Source organism: Culex quinquefasciatus, chromosome 2, assembly GCF_015732765.1.
Source record: "Culex quinquefasciatus strain JHB chromosome 2, VPISU_Cqui_1.0_pri_paternal, whole genome shotgun sequence".
Classification (NCBI taxonomy): domain Eukaryota; kingdom Metazoa; phylum Arthropoda; class Insecta; order Diptera; family Culicidae; genus Culex; species Culex quinquefasciatus.
The window spans coordinates 31906883-31928497 of record NC_051862.1 but is presented as its reverse complement, the minus strand read 5'-3'; the positions used below and the strand labels follow the sequence as shown (position 1 = coordinate 31928497).

The 21615-nt window shown below is 34.7% G+C and overlaps 1 protein-coding gene across 1 annotated transcript in view; it reads right to left on the bottom strand.

Moving 5' to 3' along the window:
• Positions 1 to 21615, bottom strand: part of LOC6040091 (insulin-like growth factor-binding protein complex acid labile subunit) — a 439577-nt gene that overhangs the window by 252656 nt on the left and 165306 nt on the right. Inside the window, exon 2 of the mRNA XM_038252035.1 lies at positions 10900 to 10989. The gene's annotated coding sequence lies outside the window, so the exon portion shown is untranslated. The remainder of the gene's footprint in view (positions 1 to 10899; positions 10990 to 21615) is intronic.

Here is a 21615-nt window from a genome sequence, read left to right as displayed (position 1 = left end):
ACATAACACACTCTTCGTCAGCCTATTTCGTATGCTCTGCGTGGAGCGGTTCCTGGTCCTGATTAGAGAACCTGCTTCGATTCGCAGAAATTCCCAGGAACGTGATTAAATCCAACTTCCGGAAGTAGTGCGCTCGCAAAAATAGACCCGATAAAAAAGTGTGCGAGTGTGTGTGCTGTCGGTGCTGATCAAATTTGCGACAACATCTGCGAATCACCTGCCAACTCGGAGTTCTCTCCGTAGAATAGTGCAAGAACTGTTGCCAATCGGCATGTTTTATGTCCCAACAGCTCTACAGCCCGCGACGATGGTGGTCCAGGCTGGTTTCGAATCCACAATCCACGGAGTCGGCAAGTCAGCAGACGACGACGGCTGGTCTGGTTTTATTCTCGCGACCTGCCACCACCGGCGGCGACGAACCCAATTCGATACGGTACCGTGGGTCTCCGACGATGATGATATGCAAATGGGGTTTTCACGGCGCGAGGAAACGCCAACCGTGTGTGTGGAGAGTTTGGGGGAATAAGAGAGTGGAGTTCCAACCTTGGCAGCCAGGACCTGCTGAGAGATGTTTGGACCATGAGAATGGGCTTTTTTGGGTGGAACGGACGACCTGTGATGATGACGACCATAGCCAGTGGGAAATCGGATTCTCATGTGGTGTGACTTTTGGGCTTGATGTTTCTTTTTCCTATTGAATTGAGTAGGGCAATGGTTGATAGAGTTGGTTATGGTAAAATAATAATGTTTTATTTTCAACCAAATTCAAGATTTTACTCAAAAGAAACGCAATTTTATTCTAATTACATCAACCAGTCAACTAGCACAAGTTCATCAATCGAAGTGACATTTCCGGAAATTTGTTACCAATAAGGTTTTTAACAATACCTTCTTTCTCTTATCACCGTTACGCACCTTCAAATTCGCACATAAGTCTCTAAACAATTAAAGTGAACGACCCTATCAAAGTCGTACGCACCATCGGTTCCCATCAGGTGGTACCAACCCAATGCGTTTGCATTCTGCAGTCGGACCTCCCTCGTGAAGCCAGGAAGTTGCAAGATATCCACCATTACGGTCAACGGACCGTTGTTTCCAGGTTTTGCCAACGACGACCAGTTGGTGATCCGTGACAATTGTCATTTAGATGTACGCATGTTTGTTGAACTTACTGGTGAAATTACAAATGAGCTCTTGTTTCGTCATGGTTGATGCATTTGTTGATTTTGTGATCAAGTTGAGTTCATTTTGAACTTGATCAATATCGTTAACTGTTTAGTCTATCTCATCCCACTAACCTCCCTGAAGGTCTTAAACACTCAATAACCCACCATAATTCAGTGCCCTTCGCAATTGATCGAGTTCAAAGCCGACGTCCCGCATTCCAGAACGCCATCTAATCACCGTCAACGAACTCCATCAATGCCAGCAAGCAAAAAAAAAAACCGCTCATGCCAGATTCCAGCCGATAGCGGCTTCCTCCTTCATCAAATTCCTCCCCCCAAAAAAACATTATTGAAGCTGCGTGACTTTGGGACCAAAAGAGGCCGCCCGAGCACGAACAAATCGCGCCGCAAAGTCATCAGTTTTTGCAGATCGCTTCAAACCGTGGCCGCACGCCCCCTCAAACGTCGTTGGTTGACAAACTCCGGCAGAAGGAGGGGGGTCAATAAAATTTCTATTTATGATATGCTTTTATGACCGCAACTTTTATGACTTTTTCCCTTCTCCCTCACCCCCTGAGGGGCAGATCTCACCCCTGTGGTACGCCCCCGGCCAAATGACATGGAATTGTGCGATGTTGGGCAGTGCGATTTCTGAAGAGTTTGTGTACTCTTTTAGCTAATGACTTAAATTGGCTGGAAATCGATTTCCGCTGGTTTCGATGAACACATGAACACATGAACACATGAACACATAAACACATAAACACATGAACACATGAACACATGAACACATGAACACATGAACACATGAACACATGAACACATGAACATGAACATGGGACTATTATGTAAAATTAGACGAACGATTTGATGGCATACTCGGATTTCCGAAAAAACGTAAACATACTAAAAAATTTAAAAACTCTCCCATTTTATGTTACTCAACTGTATTTTTTTTTGGAACATGTCATTTTATGGGAAATTTAATTTACTTTTCAAATCTACATTGACCCAGAAGGGTCATTTTTTCATTTAAAACAAAAATTTTCATTTTTAATTTTTTTTTTCTAACTTTGTAGGGCAATTTTTTAGAGTGTAACAATGTTCTACATGAGTTATCGCGATTCTACGAAAAAAGTTTTGAAAAAAATGGTCGTCGTCGATCATGCCAGTTCATGGTCACCCGCGACAGACACGGACGACGAAACAAAGAGAAACGCAAAAAGTAACTTATTCAAAACTTTTTTTCGTAGAATCGCGATAACGATGAACATGAACATGAAAATGAAACATGAAACATGAAACATGAAACATGAAACATGAGACATGAAACATGAGACATGAAACATGAAACATGAAACATGAAACATGAAACATGAAACATGAAACATGAAACATGAAACATGAAACATGAAACATGAAACATGAAACATGAAACATGAAACATGAAACATGAAACATGAAACATGAAACATGAAACATGAAACATGAAACATGAAACATGAAACATGAAACATGATTAGAAAAGAGATTTTGAAACATGAAACATGAAACATAAAACATGATAAGAAAAGAGATTTTTTTTAGTTTTCAATAAAATTTGAAACTTTTCAAAGAATTTAGCCACATTTGAACTGCTAAGAAAACTACAATAGCTCCAAGAAAGTCAATGTTTACCCCTTTTCCACCAATTCCGACACCAACGACGTCGGAACGAAAAGTTTCCCGCGCTAAACTGACTGTAAAGTGGAACATTAATTTACGCACGTTTGTTTGTTTTTACTCGCGCGCGCAGTCTTAGACTAGGCGAATACGTTATCGAAGGTTTCAAGGGAGCTGACACGGAGCGAGGTGGCAACATTAATTAGTGGCAGTTGGGCGGAAAATTTTCCAGGTTCTTGCACCGTGAAGAGAGTCACCTCACCGAGTTGCGTTTGGATGGGACACGGGTGTCAGACTTAACAAATTGCGGTCATTTTTCTAAGGTGTCGTGAACGTGGGGTTAAATTTGGATCATCGTCAACAGATAGGTTGGAGGCAGATAGTGAGGTCCCGGAGTGATATGTGGGAGAACAACTGGTTCAAGCAACTGGAGGTCAATAGTTCTGGTTAGGTTGGTGGGAGAAAGCTTGAGGGAATTAATTAGTTAAGTGGTTGACACAAAAATGATTATTTGTTACAAAATTGAAATAAGGTCAACCAGCTGATTTAATTTAAAAATGGTTTTTCTAATTTAATTTATGTTGTATTATTAAAATTTATGTTTATTTTTTCAAGCAATATTGTGAAAAAAAGTCTGTCAGTAAATAAAAAACCTAATACAAAATATAATAATTTATAGTATCAGACCCAAAGCAAGCCCAAACAACAGTCCAAACTTTGTCGCCCCCCTCAAAAACGATCTTCCCCGTCTCGCCAGACTCACTTTCAATGCCAAGCCGAAAAATGTAACAACATTCCAAAAACTCCTCGCTGCAATCGCGCTGGTCGCGACAAAAAAACAAGCGTGTCTTTATGTTTGGAAAATAAATTCTCGTCTCAGAGAAAACAACCTTCCTGCACCTACATGAACAGAACATAAATGTTTCCCAACGGAAGGGAGTACCGGCGGTGGCGGAGGTGCCACTTTCGAATAACAACACCCATTTTCCAGGGATTTTCCGTTTTTTTGCTCCTCCAGCCGGCCAAGTGTTAAAAATTGAGCTGGTTCGAGCTGGCACGATAAAGTAAACAAAGTTTTTCGTGTGTATTTTTTTTTTTTCGTTGTTGCTCGTCGTGTAAGGTGGGAAAAGAGGAAGTTGGAAAACAGTTAATCGGAAACGAAAATAAATAAAGCTATGAACATAAATAAACGTCCACGCGATTTGGGAGTACTACAATTGCGCGTTTTCCTCGGAATTGGGGTCGTAGGATTTTATGAACCTTTCGTGGGAGTATTTGGCGGCTGCGGGGTTTCGGATTATTGAATTTGGGTAATGGATGGAAAACTGATTTTGTCGCTGGATATAACATTATGACATTCAAAACAGAACTGAACTCACGTTCAATTCTATTTTTAAACGTTAAAAGATAATCGCCCGTTTCAAATCAATTTAAAAAGTTCACTTCCCCAAGCAAAAATCCTAATCTCCTTAGAGTACTCCCACGCAAGCCGACAACGTACTCGTCATTATCATTATCCGGATGCCGAAAATGGAAGCAAAAATTCCAGCACTAAGTACGTCTTTTTCCGGCGCACACGTGTGAGTGTTTTGCTGTAAAAAAAATTAAAAGCGCGGGAGGAAAAGTCTTAAGCGCTTTTCACGTCAATTTCAGCGCCGGGGCAATTTAGCCAAGTTGGTGGAAAAACACAAAACTCAGCGCGAGCAAATTCAGCGTGAGCAAGAAATTTGCCAACGAATATTTAATTACAGCAGGATGTGGAGGATTCGTCGGTCCTTGAGAGAGAAAAAAAAAAACACTGGTGGAAATGAGTTGCGAGGAAAAAGTGGAAAACCCCATGCTCATTTGAAAGTGAACTGGTAAACTGGCGTTGGGAAAAAGGATTAGGGCAAATGTTTTTATTGAAACGATTATCCTCAAAGGTTTGTATACTTTAGCTTGAAAAATAAATGATAGTAACTATTTGTCAAATTTCTTCGAAAGACTTGTTCGGTCTTTATGATTATTTTTTCACAATTTGGGCCGCTGCAAATACTTTTTTTGAAACTTTTGTGCAACCCCCCCCCCTCCCCCCCTTCACCTTCCTCTTCACCTTTTCAAAAGCAAGTCGAAAAATTAAGGACGGAAAATTTCAGAATTTCAATAGTTTGTAATTCCGCCAAAAAAATTACTTTTGTCATTGAAATGTTGATTCCGTGGCTTGAAATTAAAACCTTTTTTTTTTTTTTGCTTATGGCCTTTTTCAAGACTTCAGATAACGATTAATAATTGTTTTTTTTTATTTAAATGCATACTTTTTCCATGAACAAAGAAGTCATTTTGTAGCTCGTACAAATAAGTTTTCAAACATATTTGTTTCTTGAATATAGAACCCATTCGACACGACTTGTTGTCTTCGGTAAATTTGTATGTATTGCTTAAGACTTTCTCATTTATTAAAATTTTATAGCGGACAAAAAATGCCGTCTTTGAGCTATGGCAGAAGTTGGTCAAAAATATCCAGCAGTGTTGCCAATTGTTCGAAAAAATCATAATTTTTCAAAAATAAGATGAAAACCCGAATCCGGATCAAATATGCAATCGAGAAGTATCTGACATGACCAACAATGGGTCGGATGGTGGATCCGGACACAGTTTACATACATTTAAGTGAGATCCGGCTTCAAAAAAGTACATCAATATCACTTAAGTGGCCATATCTCGAGACAAGGTTGCCAGATCTTCAATGTTTTGGACTCGTTAGAAAGGTCTTTTGATAACCTAACCAACAATGGGTCGGATGGTGGATCCGGACATAGTTTACATACATTTAAGTGAGATCCGACTTCAAAAAAGTACATCAATATCACTTAAGTGACCATATCTCGAGACAGGGTTGCCAGATCTTCAATGTTTTGGACTCGTTAGAAAGGTCTTTTGATAACCTAACCAACAATGGGTCGGATGGTGGATCCGGACATAGTTTACATACATTTAAGTGAGATCCGGCTTCAAAAAAGTACATCAATATCACTTAAGTGGCCATATCTCGAGACAAGGTTGCCAGATCTTCAATGTTTTGGACTCGTTAGAAAGGTCTTTTGATAACCTAACCAACAATGGGTCGGATGGTGGATCCGGACATAGTTTACATACATTTAAGTGAGATCCGACTTCAAAAAAGTACATCAATATCACTTAAGTGACCATATCTCGAGACAGGGTTGCCAGATCTTCAATGTTTTGGACTCGTTAGAAAGGTCTTTTGATAACCTAACCAACAATGGGTCGGATGGTGGATCCGGACATAGTTTACATACATTTAAGTGAGATCCGGCTTCAAAAAAGTACATCAATATCACTTAAGTGGCCATATCTCGAGACAGGGTTGCCAGATCTTCAATGTTTTGGTCTCGTTGGAAAGGTCTTTTGATAACCTAACTAACGATGGGTCGGATGATGGACCCGGACATAGTTTACATACATTTAAGTGAGATCCGGATATATGTGAAAACACATTTTTATACATAACTTTTGAACTACTTATCGAAACTTCAATCTGTATAAAACTCGATCTATGGGACCCTAAACCAAGTCGAATGCAACAAGTTCGGGTCAAATCCGTTCAGCCAGTGCCGAGAAACATGAGCTAGTTTGTTGGTCACATACATACATACACACACATACACACAGACATTTGTTCAGTTTTCGATTCTGAGTCGATATGTATACATGAAGGTGGGTCTACGACGTTTTTATACGAAGTTCATTTTTAGAGCAGGATTATAGCCTTACCTCAGTGAGGAAGGCAAAATGGGTAATATAAGAGTGCAACTTTTTTTTCTCTAAGAGTTCCTACCTCTACCAATACCTACAACATTGCAGAAGACACCAAATCGATCATTAAACCCGTTTTCAAGATACAGATTTTTGAATATTTTAATCGTATTTTTTATTGACAGCTGTCAAAATTGAATTAAACTTGTATGGACGAAAATACCATTTGGAAAAAAATATCCAAAAACATGCTCATTCTTAAAAGTATTGCTCTTGTAGAAAACTTTAAAAAAATGGAATTCTTAACAAAATTTTGATTCCAATTTCACGGCAACTGAATGAAAAACTGATAATTAAAAAAATATATTAATATAAAAAATATAAAAAGCTAAATAAATTAACCCTCTACAACGTAACCCCACCTTTAGACGGGCTTCGATCTAAAAAAATTCGCCATAAATCAATTTTCCAACCAATTTTTGATCTTTAAAAAGCATTGGAAAGAAAAATTCTTAAAGTTTTAGAAAATTTCAGGGTTGGAAGTTTAACACTTGTAGCACCAACGGGGTCAAAACTTACGCGAAGCACCAAGGGGGTCAAAAAAGTTGGAAATGCAACTTCAACCGGCTGTATCTCGGCGAAAACTCAACCAATTTGGATGATTCTTGTTGCATTCGATCTGGAAGAATGTCAAGAATCACCTCCAACAAGGTCCAAAACAGATGCGTCTACCTTAAGCTATAATAAAAAAGGCATTTCCAACTTTTTACCCAAGGGTTGTATGAGCCGGTGAAAATACATTTCCAACTTTTTTGACCCCCTTGGGGCTACAAGTGTTAACTTGTTTTATGTGACTTTGCTAATGTTTTTAATAATGTCATTTTTTAAGGGGTCAACTTTGGCTGTGTTTTTACTAATATTTTCTATATTTTCCGTAAAAAGAATTATGCAGTAATTTTTGTGCTGTCCCAGGCTGTGCCTCTTCGCATTTTTTTGCAATTTAAATGATAATGGAGCCATTCTACAGCCGAAAATGTGAAAAAAATGCAAAAAATTGAAAAATTGACTGTAAAAACGTGGAAAAATTAGATAGGCAAAATGTAATTATATAAGGTAGAAGAATAGGTCAAATACTACTAAAAACAAACATAAACTAAACAAGATAAATGCAAATTAAAATACTAAAATAAATTAAGAAAAACATAAAACAAAAGAAGTAAAGTTTTTGCAGAACAAATGTTGCTCAAAATAGCCTTCTAAATACAGGAAAAATAAATATTTTTTTTAAAAATTGGGCATTAGAGGGTTAAGGAAAATATTTTTTAAAAGTGGAGTTAAATTATAGGCTTAATGTTAAAAAATCTTTATAAAAAAAAAACATTCAAGCAGGTAATTTTGGTAAATTAAGAATTGAGTTTTATTTTCTTCCAATGAACCGATTCTTCTTTATCTAAGAAGCTTGCCTTTTAACTTCAACCAAGCTATAGAAATGAAATTTAAAGTGTAGATTTGTCTACACTTGTTGCTCGATAAACATATATTTTGTTATAGTTTTTCCAGGTTATCATAAGAACATACATATTACATGCATGATTTAATTTTATAATATAAAAAAACGAGTTCAAATTGATTAAAAATCACATTTCAATCGAAGCACCTTATCAAAAAATTGATTATGAGTGTCAAAAAAGTATGATTTGACATTTGGGACTAATCGGCTCCCCTCCCACTAACATTTACACACAAGATCCTCTGTAATTATTAAGTCAAATGTAATTACAAAAAGCCGACTCGGTCCTAACCAGGTCCCAGTACCGTAAAGACCTAATAAAAATAATTTTATGAAAAAAAAAAACATTTGGAACTAATTAAGTTTTCAGATTCCGTTGAATTAAACATTTTCAAACACTATTTTAGGTAAAATTATTCAAAAACCCATTCAAAATTCATCGTTTTTTTTACTGTGCATATGAAAATATAATTTCCCATTAATAACATTATTGATATGCTTTTGAATTTCAATCACAGAAATTTACATAGTTTCTATGAATTTCCATGATTACACATAAATCGTAAGTAAAATTGATGAGCTAAAAAAAATTCACATAAAAATTTAAAAACAATATTTATTTATTTAGTTTTTTGAAACTTTTTGAATATTTGTGGACTCAAGAAGAGCAGAATCTTGCATGAAGTTCTCAAATACCGCAAAATTTTTAAAGCATAAAAAATCAAAACTAAACATTTTCCTGAAATTTTGCCTAATAATAACTGTTAATATAAAACGGTTAAAGTAACTGAACAAATGATTTCTTTTCCTATGTTGGTTCGACCCAGCATTAAAATTGTTTTTAAAGGTTTGAATTGCAAAATCCCATGAATATATTTTTTTTAATTTAATTGCAAAAGAAGCATTTTTTGCCAATTTTAAAGATTCAAAAAAAGTTCAGAATAAAAACAGTTATTGTGACTTTCTTGTTGCTATAAATTTTAATACAAAAAAAAACAAATTCCATTTTTTTCATTGCAAATTTGCATGAAATTAAAATTACAATGAATTTTTTCAATTAAACCTTAACAACTTTTTACAGGGAGTGTTTAAAAAATCAAGCTTTTTCCCATTTAATCAAAGTCACTCAACGCGTTGCAACGTTACAGTTTTGCTGAAGACCGAATAAAAAAAAATACCGTAAAACGGGGTGACTTTGATAGCCGGGGTGACTTTGATAGGTTTGCGATTTTTCCGCAAAATGAAGAGTACAATTAAAATACGTAAGGAATGGTTCAGAAACATACTGACCGTGGTAGAGAAGTGTTCAAAGTACCTCATGAAGAACTTTTCATAAATTTTTGAAAAGTTTATAAAGTTAGTTAACTATAGTTAAGAAAAAGTGGATGAAAGTCATTATTTTAAACTTCTCAAAGTGTCATGATTTTCTCAATGAACATGATTTTTAATCGGAAAACGGAATGCATTTTCGGATTCTTTGGACAATTTTCCACTAGGAGAAGGTTAAATAAGTTTGTAAATAAAAAAAATAATATGTGTTTTTGAAGCACAATAAAAAAAAATCTCCAAATTTATAGGCAAATTCAATTGAACAAATTTCATGTAAAATGCGAAAACTTGTGATTCGTGCTTCGAATTCAGTTTAAAATGCAATATAAATCGATAATTTTATGAACAAAACTATTTTTAACAAATTTCAGGCAAAATTCCGACTTTTAAACAATTTTACCTAAAATTTATATGTATTTTGTTAAAAAGCATATAAACTTAGTTAACTTAATATAAACATTGATTTTTTTTCTTACAAACTATATCAGCTACTTTAGTGATGGTACATTTAACGTACAAATAAAGTTTGAACATCTTAAATATGATTTTAACAAGAAAAACTATGACTATCAAAGTCACCCCGGAATTAAAACCAAGAATTTTTAACGTAACTATTTTTCTAAACACTATTGAAAAAACTTTTTTTCCAAAATAGTGCATGGACTTTGTGTGGCCTACCCAAGTACATGTTTTAAAAATAATAATCTTGAGAAAAACCTTACCTGTTGGAAAATATTCTAAAAACAAATTGAAATCCTATCAAAGTCACCCCGGTTTACGGTACTAAAAAAGAGTCAAGTATGCGCCGACAAAAACAAATAAATATCGGTTGGAAAATCGACTGCTTGAACATGGAGTAGTACCGTACGAGGGCACCCGCGTGGAATGGTAGTACCACGTGTGTTCAATCTTAGCCCAAGTTTAAGGAGAGTCTAAGAAGGGGACAAGTGTTATTCTGTTCTTTTCTCGCCGTCGCGCCGCCGCCGCCCAGACTTGGTCGAAGTGCTATGTTTATGAACATGTTTGTTTTATTGGTATTTATTGCTTCGTGGTATTTTTATCTCAAAATAATTATCACTTTACCACTTGTCATTTTGGTTCCAGAACATTTTTCCCCTTTTTTTAGTTCAGTCAATTTTGGTCGATTTCTTGGAAACCAAAAGAAAACAAAAATGCTGGAAGGTGTCGATTTTATTATCACAATCCAACCACAACAAAAAAAATATGAAAAAGGAACATAACAAGCGATTCCAGCGAAAAAAAAAGAACTACTTGGCAGAACTCGAGATAATCGATTTGCCGGAGCTCGGCTTGGCGTGAGATTTATGAGCTCACCCCTAATCGGAGGTGATGCGTGGCCATTAATCAAACCGGTAATTAGATGGCGCGGTGCGATTAGCATTTTTTGCTGGCCTTTTTCTTTTTGTTTTGATTATCGCTGCTGGGAGTGAGCAAAAAAAAAACTGAGCTACTAACCTTTATTCATTTGGACTGCCTGGCGAGAGACTGGGTAGGGTCACTCTAATCCAGAAAGGTCCTTCGACGGTTGATTCGATATCTAATCATCTGGAAAGGTTAAAAAAACAAAGATAGAAAGGGTTAGAGAACTAATTCAAACACTGTTCAAAATGTATTTTTGGATTTGAAGATTTGAAGTTTTGAAGATTTGAAGATTTGAAGATTTGAAGATTTGAAGATTTGAAGATTTGAAGATTTGAAGATTTGAAGATTTGAAGATTTGAAGATTTGAAGATTTGAAATCGGGAAAAGTTGCACCGACCCCTCTTCAATTTGCGTGAAACTTTGTCCTTAGGGGTAACTTTTGTCCCTGATCACGAATCCGTTTTTTCCGTCCGTTTTTTTGATATCTCGTGACGGAGGGGCGGTACGACCCCTTCCATTTTTGAACATGCGAAAAAAGAGGTGTTTTTCAATAATTTGCAGCCTGAAACGGTGATGAGATAGAAATTTGGTGTCAAAGGGACTTTTATGTAAAATTAGACGCCCAATTTGATGGTGTACTCCAAATTCCGTAAAAACGTATTTTTCATCAAAAAAACACTCAAAAAGTTTTAAAAATTCTCCCATTTTCCGTTACTCGACTGTAAACAATTTTGGAACATGTCATTTTATGGGAAATTTAATGTACTTTTCGAATCTACATTGACCCAGAAGGGTCATTTTTTCATTTAGAACAAAATTTTTCATTTTAAAATTTCGTGTTTTTTCTAACTTTGCAGGGTTATTTTTTAGAGTGTAACAATGTTCTACAAAGTTGTAGAGCAGACAATTACAAAAATTTTGATATGTAGACATAAGGGGTTTGCTCATAAACATCACGAGTTATCGCGATTTTTCGAAAAAAAGTTTTGAAAAAAGTTACTTTTTGCGTTTCTCTTTGTTTCGTCGTCCGTGTCTGTCGCGGGTGACCATGAACGGCCAAGATCGATGACGACCAACTTTTTTAAAACTTTTTTTTCGTAAAATCGCGATAACTCGTGATGTTTATAAGCAAACCCCTTATGTCTATATATCGAAAATTTTGTAATTGTCTGTTCTACAACTTTGTAGAACATTGTTACACTCTAAAAAATAACCCTGCAAAGTTAGAAAAAACACGAAATTTTAAAATGAAAAATTTTGTTCTAAATGAAAAAATGACCCTTCAGGGTCAATGAAGATTCGAAAAGTACATTAAATATCCCATAAAATGACATGTTCCAAAAAATTTTACAGTCGAGTAACGGAAAATGGTAGAATTTTTAAAACTTTTTTAGTGTTTTTTTCGATGAAAAATACGTTTTTTCGGAATTCTGAGTACGCCATCAAATCGGTCGTTTAATTTTACATAATAGTCCCTTTGACACCAAATTTCTATCTCATCACCGTTTCAGGCTGCAAATTATTGAAAAATACATCTATTTTCACATGTTCAAAAATGGAAGGGGTCGTACCGCCCCTCCGTCACGAGATATCAAAAAATGGACCTCGGATTCGTGATCAGGGACAAAAGTTACCCCTTAGGACAAAGTTTCACGCAAATCGAAGAGGGGTCGGGGCAACTGCTGTGTGAGTTGGCGGAGAATTACCCATGTTTGACTTCAAAATTTCAAAGATTTTGTTGTCTAAGCTGAGCAAAAACTGAGATCAAATTTTCTAGAAATTTTCTGAGCCATTCTTATCCCCAGAGCACAGGTGTGCAATAAATCTAGCTGAAGTAATTAACCGTTTTTGCTGTGGACGAAGCTCACAGCTTGATTGAAGAAGTTTTTGTCTGATTGTGATGACATGGCAATGAAGCTTGATGGATTCTGATAAAAACGGGGGTGGTACGATGGACGGTTCAAGGTTATCAATTATCATGATTTTTTGCAGAATAATTCTTCATCATGCTAGAAAAACTGGCGAATATTGCCCTGACCTTAACTACCGAAAACAATTCAACTTTTTACGAGTTTTTTTACTATTCAACTTGAAAAAGCAGCAAAAATGGAACAATTGCTTCCCGACCAAAACCATAACCGCTGCAATAAAGTATTCAAATTTTATTACCCAGCAGAGGAACTTCATTGTACGTCTGTACCGAACGTTCAAGTTCCACATGCACACAGTCATTGTGTTGAACTTTGGCTGAAACATTGTTTAGCTACCCATTTCTGCTCTCCGGAAAAAGCTTCCATCAAACCACCTCGTCTCAACCTCGACTTTTCTAACCCATCAAGTTTTGGAAAAGCCACTGCCTGCCAGCGTGTGTGGTTTGCCACCCGAAAAATTATTAATGAACTCATAATTGAATCCCATTCGGCAGAGGCTGACATGCACAGAGGGGGAGGGGAGGGAAAATTCCAACCCCCTCCCCCCCACCCAAAACAATTTACCCTTAAGCACAAACAGCGTGTCAGTGAATTCTATAATACACATTTAATGGTGCTTTTGCCAGGCGGGGTGAGGAGGAGAGCTTTTTGCGACACACCACCGGGAGAGAGAGAGCAAAAAAAAAAAGCTTTATACTGCAAAAGTTTGCCCCGGAGGCAGTTTCGCAGCCCCGGCTGGGGAGTCACCACCATATATACTAACGGTGAAGTACATGGCCTTGCTGTTGCGGTGACGACATGGCGATGACGACGGCGCGGTTCCGGGATTTTAAAGGATGGCAGCGCATAGTGGTTTTGCTCTGGGAGGAATGCACAGTGGAAGTGGAGAAATAAACATTTTTTTTTTGAGTATTTTTTTTTTTTCATTTTTCTACAGAAATACTGAAATTTCGTGTCTGTTAGATCAAAGTTTGGGAACACATTTAATTTTTCTCGCTGAATCAGAAGGAGACTTTTGGCAGCATTCAAATTTGTGATATTGAGTTACATTTGTGAGCTTGACTCATTACAAAAATTCTTGAAAATTTTCAATAGCACAACACTTGTGTGACCTATACTATCACTATCTCACTTTAACCAAATTCAAAATTTTTGTTTTGATATGCTTAGTTTAAAAAAAAAGACAACAAATTTTATTAAGTTTACGCAATGAGTTGAAAAATAGAGATTTGATCTTATATTTAATTCAACGAAGCTCTGCCAAGTTTGATAAAGACGACGAGTGCTGAAAAAATCATTGTTTTGGAGATAAAAGTCAAAATAAAATCATTCACTCTTCAGCAGGCCTGCACATATTTAAAAAAATATTTAAAAAAAGTGAATTTTGAAAAATAACGAATTGAAAATGATTTAATACATATTTTTTATACTTTTTAAATTTTGTGAGTGTTTAAACTTATTTTGAAATATTTTGTTTAAATATTTTAATAAAGGTACACAGCAACGCAACAAGGTTTTTTTAAAGAGATATTTGAATCCAAATTTCGTTTGAATACATTTTATCATGTCTCTTTGATTTTTTTACATTGTAGAGTTGAGGAAATAAAACTTTACAAAATTGCAGCGTCCATTGAAATTTCAATTTCTTTATAAAAAACTAACATAATCCACCTGTGTGGTTGATGCCTTCCTCACTTTTTACCAACAATGGGTAATATGAGAGGTTTGGACACATATTCCAGCTATTTTTTAGGTCCAGAAAAATAAGTACACAGATATAACTTAAGTGGTCATAACTCGAGACAGGGTTACCAGATTTTCAATTATGTGGACTCGTTGGGAAGGTTTCTTTATTACCTAACCAATGATGGGTCGGATGATGGATCCGGACATCGTTTACATACATTTAAGTGAGATCCGGCTTCAAAAAAGTACATAAATATCACTTAAGTGGTCATAACTCGAGACAGGGTTGCCAGATCTTCAATGTTGTGGACTCTTTGGGAAGGTCTCTTGATTACCTAACCAATGATGGGTCGGATGATGGATCCGGACATCGTTTACATGCATTTAAGTGAGATCCGGCATCAAAAAAGTACATAAATATAACTTAAGTGGTCATAACTCGAGACAGGGTTGCCAGATTTTCAATTATGTGGACTCTTTGGGAAGGTCTCTTGATAACCTAGCCAACGATGGGTCGGATGATGGATCTGGTCATCGTTTACATACATTTAAGTGAGATCCGAATTAAAAAAAGTACATAAATATAACTTAAGTGGTCATAACTCGAGACAGGGTTACCAGATTTTCAATTATGTGGACTCGTTGGGAAGGTCTCTTGATTACCTAACCAATGATGGGTCGGATGATGGATCCGGACATCGTTTACATGCATTTAAGTGAGATCCGGCTTCAAAAAAGTACATAAATATCACTTAAGTGGTCATAACTCGAGACAGGGTTGCCAGATTTTCAATTATGTGGACTCTTTGGGAAGGTCTCTTGATTACCTAACCAATGATGGGTCGGATGATGGATCCGGACATCGTTTACATGCATTTAAGTGAGATCCGGCTTCAAAAAAGTACATAAATATCACTTAAGTGGTCATAACTCGAGACAGGGTTGCCAGATTTTCAATTATGTGGACTCGTTGGGAAGGTCTCTTGATTACCTAACCAATGATGGGTCGGATGATGGATCCGGACATCGTTTACATGCATTTAAGTGAGATCCGGCTTCAAAAAAGTACATAAATATAACTTAAGTGGTCATAACTCGAGACAGGGTTGCCAGATTTTCAATTATGTGGACTCTTTGGGAAGGTCTCTTGATTACCTAACCAAGGATGGGTCGGATGATGGATCCGGACATCGCTTACATGCATTTAAGTGAGATCCGGCTTCAAAAAAGTACATAAATATCACTTAAGTGGTCATAACTCGAGACAGGGTTGCCAGATCTTCAATGTTGTGGACTCGTTGGAAAGGTCTCTTGATTACCTAACCAACGATGGGTCGGATGATGGATCCGGACATCGTTTACATGCATATAATTGAGATCCGGATACATGTGAAAACACATTTTTATACATAACTTTTGAACTACTTATCGAAACTTCAAACAATTCAATAGCGATGTATGGGACCCTAGACCAAGTCGAATGCAACTGGTTCGTTCAAAATCGGTTCAGCCAGTGCTGAGAAAACTTGGCAAGATTTTTGAACACATACATACATACACACACACACACATACACACACACAGACATTTGTTCAGTTTTCGATTCTGAGTCGATATGTATATATGAAGGTGGGTCTTCGAGCTTTTAATAAAAAGTTCATTTTTAGAGCAGGATTATAGCCTTACCTCAGTGAGGAAGGCAAAAAATCAATTGAGGTATTTTATTACAATCGTCAACAACAATAACATTACCATTTCAAGCTCACAAAAATTGAAATGAGTCAAATCAACACATTTTTGAAAGTTATCTTTGTTTTTCTTTCTTAAAATCATTATTTATGAATCTGTTAAATTCTAATAAATACCAATTGAATTGAATTGAATCTTTCTTGCGACACTTGTTCTTTTATTTATATACTTAGGGTTTTTTTGGGTTCTACAATCATACAAAAAAAAAAAAATTAGTTAATGATGGTGCATAATCTGGTACCAGAACAAAGTATATAAAAAAATGTTTTTTTTTTTTGTAATTATTGACTGCTAAGTAGTACATTTATGCTATTATAATTTTTAATTTTTCAAGCATATTTTCGAAAAACAGAAATAAATTCCAAAAAATTCCGTTAAGCTAGTAATTTGTGAACAATGTATTTTTTTTTCAGGATGTTACCCTATCAGACCTTATTTTTCAAACCATAAGGCCGATGCAAATATTTAAAAAAGTTATTGTCCCTGGCCGAGGTCAAGGGGGGGGGGGCAAAAAATAAAAAAATATAAAAATTTAAATAACAAGCCATAGTCTTCACATTTAAATGAAAAAAGTGTTTTAAAATGCATTTTACACTAGTTCAGTTGTTTTGCAATCATTAGTTTTCAAAAAATCTAAGATCTGACAAAAACAAAAATTGTATCGAAAAAAGATTTTGCATCGAAAATTTTCAAAAATCTTAAGATTTTTAATAAACCCAAACATGCTAAAAATGATTTTAAACGCAGGAGAATGTATTTTAATTTGATTTCAGTTGGTTGCACTTGAATTTTCATTGAAATTTTGAAGTTTATTGTAAAAATATTTTTTTTGCCCCTGATTTTTCGGACCAGTTTTAAAGGGGGGGGAGGGGGGGGGGGGTGACAAAAACTTTTAAAAATATTTGTACCAGCTTAATATCTTGAAAAATATTTAACTGATTTTTAATGTTTAAAATGATTGGTGAAGTTTTCTGCTACTTAAAAAATGCAACAAAGAAAATTTAATAAAATTAAAAAAAGGCTAAGTCGTTGCGTAAGCCTCCAAGGCTTTGAAAAGATCAACTTGAAAAAAAGAAAAAAATATTGGCAACAACCTATATTTTCAGAAAAAAAAAATCACTTATTTTAAAACCCTATATTCAAGCAAAATTGTTTCACTGAAAAGTTATTTGAAAAATACAACATTTTATTATCGCAGCCTAACTCATGCATAAAAATATCAATTTTATTCATGTTCATAGAAAAACATTATTTTTGAAAAATAAAACGCGTTAAAAATTGATTTGTAAAGAATTTGCGACAAAAAATATTTTTTAAGAACCTAGGCGAAATTAAAATAAAACGTTAAATTAGCAATATTTGACTGTTAAAATAAAACAAAATAAATAAATCTGTCAAATTAAGTGAAATAAAGTGAAAAAATTTGATCAAAGATTTTTATTGATTTAGCTTATCTATAAAGTATTTTAATAATTCATGAACTTCCTAAAGGGCCAATAATTGATAAAATTTATATTCCTGCTTTCTCCATTTTCATTAGGCAGTTGCAAATATTTTTTGAAGTTTATGTCCCTCGACTATGACCAAAGTTCGGGGGCAAACAAATAAAATAAAAGTTTAAAAATTGAATTTACGAGCCATGGCTTTTGAATGAAAAAAGTGTTTTAAAGTGCATTATACACCTGTCCAGTTGTTTTGTAATCATTAGTTTCTAAAATAACTAAGTACATATCGACGAATTTTTTTGCTGAAAAAAAAGTTTTTGTTGTGCTGTGCATTGGAATTTCATAAAAATTTAAAATATTTTTAATCCAGCCCAAACATGGTAAATATGACTGTCAATGTAGAAAAAATCCTTATCCTTATTTTCATTAAAATTTTGAGTTTTTTTTTTGAAAAAATATTATTTTTGCTCCTTGATTTTTCGGACCAATTTTGAGGGGAGGGATGGGGGTTCGATATAAACTTTGAAAAATATTTGCAATGGCCTTACGAAGAAAAATAAATAAATAATGTGTTCAAAAAACAAAAGTTTGTAAATAAGAATTTTAATTTTCTCACAAATATCTAAATAAGAAAAAGGTCGTACAATTTTGCCCAATTTGCACTGTTTTTTCTGAACTATGCTCCCTTCGGCTTTAGAATGTTCTGTCTCCTCGTTACCTCATTCAACCACTCTACTTTCCACGTTTCTTTCCATCGCCACCGGCTAGAAAAGCTTTTTTCCCGCGAATCATGAAATTTAATAAAACTGCCAGTTAGTAGCGCACAGACCTACCAAGTATGTGGGACGTTTCATCTCGCGGTGGTGCTTTTTTTTCCCCACGTGATGAAGCTTAGCTGAGGCTGACTTCCCGGCGAAAAAGTCCGTTAAGCCAAGATCATCGCCGGCGATGGCAACTCGGGCTGAACGAAATTAAATTTTTCGAAATTTTTCCCGCGGATATGTGAGGCTCGGTGTGTGTGTTTGTGATGGTGATGGTTTTCCACGACAGATATGGAACGCTTTTCACGGAAAATTGGATTATTTTTCCGTGCAAAAACGGTCTGAATTGTGACTTAGTAACCTTGATTGAGTTTTTCAGAAGAATTTATTTACATTTTCTAGAAAAAGCTCATTACTGAACCTTCCAGTGATCTAGGGAGTTCAGGAAAAACTTGCTCTCTCAGCGAACTAAAAACTAATATGCAAGAAAATTGCTCAATTTACTTGAATGTGCCCCCAACCCGGAAAGTCCTGGTCCGGTTGATCGTCCCATGGCATGCACGTTAGCGCAGTTAAGGGGTGTGCACCTTGGTGCACTTTATGGGCTAAATTTTCCAACTAGCTTATTAAATGTAATGGAGCAGTGCAAGTGTTTCTGTTTTTATGGCAAATTTGACTAGAATTGAGAGCGCATGTGCTGCTTATATTTGTATAATGTAAGGCGCTTTCCTTGTATCACAATTTCTTATTAAATTATTTTGGCAGAAAAATGCTTTTCCTCAGCAAATTTGCAGCAATCAACCCACATCGCGGGCGTAACTTTCCACGCACTTGATTAATTCCATCAGAAGATTAAAGGCCACGGTTTGATGTTCACTCATTCATTACCAGATTTTCCAGCTCACGAGGAAAACTTGACGCAAACTACGGTTCTGCTCAAACAGATAATGTGATTACAACCTCCCCTTTCCCACTGATTTGGTCATCAACACGATTTCCACCGCCGGGAACATCACCATCATCATCATTTTCTCGGAAAAACCATTCCTCAACCCACTTTTCTATGGTAATTAATTAAATAAAATCTCGTCGTCATCAGCAGCAGCAGTAGCACATCTTCATTACCATCACCAGCGGCTGGGGAACCAAATCTGTGCGGTTTCCCAAAGACACAACACACGTGTGGATGGATCCTGGGGGTGGGAGGCAAGTGACACAAGCACGCACACTTTGACAAACTACTCAAACGCCATTAGGAGGCCAAATGATGTCTCTACCTAAGGCTCACTCTTATTCAATTAACTCGTCAACCTTTGAGGTTATGCTGACGAAGTTGCTTCCTTAACCCTTAAGTATCCTACATTTTCTGACAAATTTTTTAATAGAAAATTTTGAACAAAAAAAACAAAAAAGCCTCTTCCAGAAAACATAAAACTTGAAAAAAATAAACGATTTTTGAACAGTTGAGGGTTAACCCAAAAATATCCCCTCTACACCAGGTGCCATTGAGTGGCCACCTCGTTTCGGGGTGGTAACAACTTCCGGTAACATTGCTCTTACCACTGCGGCAAACATGACCCCGGTGGTAATCCGATTGGCCATTTCTCTGCGATGGCCACAAAGAAAAACCATCCAACCAACCCCCTGTCAGGGTCAGCACGATGGCTAATGGCTAATGTTGGTGCCGCAGCAGCAAACTCCGCTTCAACCACATCACAGAACCCATTATTTCCATATTAAACCCACCGGAATGGGTGGCACGTGATGGCAGCACTGAGAGGTAATGGCGAGAGATTCTTTGGCGGAGAAAGAACTTTCTTTGTGCGAGTCGATTTGGTAGCGCGGTTGGTGTGACCGATTGTGACTGGGACAAGATCAAGGAGAAGACTGAAATGGTCCGAAAAAATTAAGAAAAACAATACGAAATAATTTAAAACAACTGAAAAAAAATAACAGTTTAAATTTGTTTAAAACAATATTGAGCAATTCAAAACATTTTAACAATTTTAAACAGCTTTCAACAATTTTGAACAATTTTTAACAATTTTCAACCATTTTATACAATTTTAATCAATTTTAAACAATTTTAAACAATTTTAAGCTATTTAAAAAAATTTTAATCAATTTTAAAGACTTTTAAACAATTTTGAACAATTTTAAACAATTTTAAAGAATTTTAAACAATTTTAAACAATTTTAAACAATTTTAAACAATTTTAAACAATTTTAAACAATTTTAAACAATTTTAAACAATTTTAAACAATTTTAAACAATTTTAAACAATTTTAAACAATTTTAAACAATTTTAAACAATTTTAAACAATTCTAAATAATTTTGAACAATTTTAACCAATTTTAAATAATTTTAAACAATTTTAAACAATTTTAAACAATTTTAAACAATAAAACAAATTAAACAGTGTTAAACAATTTTAAACTATTTTAAACTATTTTAATCAATTTTAAACTATTTTTATCAATTTGAAACAATTTTTTAAAAAATTTGAACAATTTTTAACCATTTGAAACAATTTTAAATAATTTCAAACAATTTTGAACAATTTAAACAATTTTAAACAATTTTAAACAATTTTGAACAATTTTAAAGAATTTTAAACAATTTAAAACATTTATAAACAATTTTAAGTAATTTCAAACCATTTTGCACAATTTTAAACAATTTCAAACAATTTTAAACAATTTTAAACAATTTTAAACAATTAAAAACTATTTTGAACAATTAAAAACTATTTTGAAGAATTTTGAACAATTTAAAACAATTTTAAACAATTTTAAACAACTTAAACAATTTTAAACAATCTTAAACAATTTTAAACAATTTTAAACAATTATAAACAATTCAAAACAATTATAAACAATAATAAACAATTATAAGCAATTTTAAACAATTTTAAACAATTTTAAACAATTTTAAACAATCTTAAACAATTTTAAGCTATTGAAAACTATTTTAAACTATTTTAATCTATTTTAAACTATTTAAAACTATGTCATCATTTTGATAATTAAAAAATGTGGCAAATAAAAAAAATTAAACAGTTTTAAACAATTTGAAACCATTTAAAACAATTTTAGACCATTTTGACAGTTAAAATAATGCAACAATTTGAAACAATTTGAAACAATTTTGAACAATTTGAAACAATTTGAAACAATTTTGAACAATTTGAAACAATTTGAAACAATTTGAAACAATTTGAAACAATTTGAAACAA